This window comes from Hirundo rustica, chromosome 5 (genome assembly GCF_015227805.2).
Source record: "Hirundo rustica isolate bHirRus1 chromosome 5, bHirRus1.pri.v3, whole genome shotgun sequence".
Lineage (NCBI taxonomy): Eukaryota > Metazoa > Chordata > Aves > Passeriformes > Hirundinidae > Hirundo > Hirundo rustica.
Genome location: NC_053454.1, coordinates 5,433,203 through 5,437,556, shown reverse-complemented (window position 1 = coordinate 5,437,556; position 4,354 = coordinate 5,433,203).

Here is a 4,354-nt window from a genome sequence, read left to right as displayed (position 1 = left end):
CTCAGTCTCACTTTGATGATTCAACTTTACATTGATATCCTCAACATGCCACTTGCAATCAGAGTTCTGGTTTTGCTCTTCAACAGCATTTTAAAATAATTCCTCTTGCCTAAGGAGGACGTTGGAAACTGTACATGAGAGTAGATGTTCCTTTTTAACAAGTGCAGAGCTCTGGTTTTTCACAGGGTTTGGAGTGTGTTCTGGTTTTCAGAAGTACAAAGCTGTCACCAGCTGAATCATCTTTCAGAAATGCTCAGGAAGTTTTCCTGGGGAAAACTGCCCTGTCCCTTGGGCTCTGCTTTGGAGACATCTCCCCGACGCCCACCTGCAGCGTGTCTTTTCCACATCACCTATCCTGGGCTCTGAAGACAAGCCTATCAAGCATCCCAACTGCACCTACAACTAATTCTTGCCACTTAGCAGATTATTTCCATTTCATTTTCCTTCCTCCTTACTTAACTTTTTTTTAAAATATGCATTGTCTGAAGACACATTCTGGGGTTTCACAGTCATTTCTTACAACCACATTAGTTTTTAGCAGGGCAGAGAGCCCACCCAACAGGGTGTGTCACCCACTGGCAGAAGGCAGAGACTGATTTAGGGTATGGGGCTGTAGTGCCAGAGAGAGCTTGACCCTGTATGGGTGGAGTTAATCCATGACTTTGAGTAGCTCAGCGACAGAGGATGCTGGGAGGAGAGGTTAATACTTCTCCAGTGATTTTTACCCAGGACTCTTATGTCCATCACAGGGGACTGGCAAAGGGTTTGTTTCCTTGTTTCCAATGCCTGACAGCCCTTTTGGTCACAACGTTTTTCTTAATATCCAACATAAATCTCTCTTGGTGTGATCTGAGGCCATTTCCTCTTGTCCTTTATTCACCCTTGAAGGCAGAGGTAGCAGAGTTGCCTTGCCAAGTGGTGCTGGTGCTCATGCTGAAGTTATTTTCTTAGTCGGTCTCCAAGCAGAGGAGCAACCCCTTTCTCACCTCACCAGTGTGCAGCCATGGCCACCACATGAAAAACTGCCAGGCATATCAAACAGGGCTGGGCTGGAGGTCCAGCACAGAGAACCTCCGAGCTGGCAAAGGGAGGAAATGGGAGGACAGCAAGAAGGAGAAAGGGCAATGGCATAGGACAGTGGCACCATCAGCTTGGCTCTGCCGTAGATGAAACCTTCTCTGGAGTGTGCCTGCCATGCAAGTACCTGCCTTAGCCATATCTGTGAAAAATGGACCCACAGGACACAGCAGGGCTGCTAAAATGATACAGCTCCGAGAGCAGACAAGGCTGACATAACATGGTTTGCAGAAAGGAGAGGTCAAAAGTTTCACTGCAAGTCACAGCCACGGTCCTGTCATTCTGCATCACTCCTCCACAGCCAGGTGATTCCCTCCATCTGTTGTTCGCCTCATGCCATCATTTTGGCACGCAGGCACTGCACAGCAGAATGAGCTGCTGCATCCATATGGCACAGAGCACTCAGCACCACCTGCAGGGTTTTTTGCATTTGCTCCCAAATGCCATGTTTCTCTGGTGGCATTGCATGAGGACACACTGCTCCCAGCCCAAATTCCAGCGCCAGCAGAGCCACAGTGCTTTGTTTTCCAGAGGCCAGGTGGTGAACTCAGGCACCACTGCCCACCTCCATTGCACGTGGAAGGCACATCAGTGGCTCTGGGGTACCACGGCATGTGCTGAAGGGATGGGTTTGCTCTTCAGGAAACTCATCCTTGCCTAAGTGAAAGAGTTAACCTTCATCTAAACAACTTGAGCTGGTAGGAGAAGTTGCGTGAACTGTTTCACTGCAGTTTAAATCTCTCTCCCTTCAGTCTGGTCCCAAGCAAGTTTCAGTTTCAATCTCTGATAAGGCAAACAGGAGCAAGCCGACTGGAATGCTAACAGAGAGTCCCCAGCCAGTTTGCCCTGCTTTAACGGTGGAAGCAAAGGAAGGTGAGCACAGCGGGAGCAGGTCTGTGAGTTCACAGCCTGTGCTCTGAGGCTGGCAGCTGTCCCTGCTGTCCCCCTGTGTCCAGGGATGGGCTGCGTGCACCCCTCCGTGCGTCACGCCGGGGGACGGGGCCCATCGTGACTCAGCCCTGAGCTGGGCACCCCGGGCATCCTGTGATACCCATGACCACAGGGATACTAAAAGGAGAGAAGGGGAAGGTCTGACAGGCGGTTATGTGACTAGGGACACTCAGGTTTAGGTTTCTTCTTGGAAGCACTCCGTCACGCAGCGACCGCCAAGGGAGCAGCTACATAACCAGCACTGAGAAGATAAACATCCCTTAGGGGCAAAATGAGGGGGGAAAATGGTGTAAGTGGCTGCAAATGCCTTTGGTTTTAATGGCCTTCATCTGCTTACTGCCCAAATGGGTTTGGCTCATGGAGACAAGCTGGGAGAGCAAGGGGATTTTAGGGAGGTAAAATTTAATGGCTGAGACTGTAATTTTGGGCCAAGGTCCTCTCCTTGTGAGAAGAGCCACCAAATGTTTCACAGAGGCTCCCAGTGAAGGATAGACCCTGCTGGAGGGGCTGGTGCTACTGCCACTCACTGAGATGCTTGGGAGAAACACGGTCAACTGAAAATCCCTTTGCTGGCTCTCAACTTTGAGAGTTAGAGGAACTAAGATGAAAGATGGAGAAAATAGTCATTAAGTCATGCCCTAGCATTAGCAGCAATAATTCACAGGCTCTAGCTGAGGATATCAGGGCGGTTTGCCAGCACCACCACGAGGCAGGGGAATGCTGCTACCCACACTGGGAAGTCAGGTACTTTTGAGTTCTACTCACTCACCTAAAGTCCTCCTGCAAAGGAAAATCAAGCTGCAGTGACACTTGGGGCACGGGGTGTAATGGAGGAGGTGGCACCGCTGTCACAGATTTGGTGCTGAACCAGGACTCAGCACATCTCCTCCAGCAGTTTCTCCACAACCTCTGCTTTCTCCACATGAAGAATCCCTTGTTTCAATGTCTGCTCTGGGGCATCCTGGCCACAGTAGCAAGAGGAAATTAGTCATCAGGCAGAGTTTGTCTTGCATCACGGACCTACACGAGGTCAATAGAAACTCCTGTTCCTCACCCCACATAGTGCTGATGGCTGCTAGGCTGACATACCATGGGAGGAAGAGGAGGAAGAGGAGGAGGAGGAGGGTAAAGAACCAACATTCCTTCCACTGCTATGAATTCAAGCATCTCACAGCTTGCATCCCATTGATTCTCAGTACAACTTAAATGTCTAGGGGGTTGAGAAGACCTGAAAAGCCAGGTGCCTAAATAACAGAGATACTTTTAAAAATGAAAAAGGATCTCCTGAAGTCCCTTCCACACCAAAACTTTCCTACAATCCTGATAAATGCAGTTTATTCCCAGCTGTGTCACAGCTCTGACTGTGAACTGCACCTCTCCACACCCCCCTCACAGCGTCTGCCCACTCTGCAGAGACCCCCGGCCCTGATTCCCCCGAGGCTCAGATGAGGGGAGTTGAGAGGTTTTGGGGTGCCAGCAGAAGGCAGCCCAAAGCTGGTAGCAGTCACCCACGCGTGCGGGCTCCCTTGTTAGCCCTGTGAAGAACAGGGCAGGCTGTTGCTGCGGATTAATTCTTCCTGCTGGGATCGAGTCGGTGGCGGAGCAGCAACCGAATGATTCCGCGAGCGACGGGAGGGATGTGTGAGAAGCGCCGGAGCTGCCCCGGTTTCCCATCCCTCCGGGGTGCCGGCTGTGCTCCCGGACACATTTAGGGAGGCAGCGTGAAGTCAGGCACCCCGTGCCTCGCAGATGAGGGTCGTGATGCGGAAAACCGGTGATAAGGGAGGAGAAGCGGGATGAAGCGGGTTGGAAACCAAAGCAAACCAAAGATTTCCCTGGGGAAGCAAGGCAGGGGGCTGGGAGGGGAGCGCACACGGTGGGTCGCGGCGAGTCTCCGGGGGGCAGGATTTCTCTTCCATCGCATGGAAGAGCGAGATTAAAGAAGAAAGTGGGAGTGGGGTGGGAGGGGAGGGAAGGGGGGGGTGGGGGGGGATGAACAAAGGAGATTGGCAGCACAGCTGTTTTGGGAAGAAAAAAAAAAAAAAAAAAAAAAGGGCCAGCCTTCCTGTTTCTTTAAAGCCGCTCATCTGCGCGGCGGCCGGCTGCCGGCGGCGGGAGGAGGCTGCGGGGAGCTGCGCGGAGCCGCTGCCGGGCGCACGGCTCGGAGGACGGACGGACGGAGCCGGGGCTCCGCTGCCCGCCGCGGCCGGGCGGGCGCAGATGGGCGGCAGCGGGGCGGCGGCAGCAGCGGCAGCAGCGGCGGCATCGGCGGCGGCGCGGCGGCGGAGCGGCCGCGGCTGAGCTTCGCCGCGCAGCGCCCCGCGCC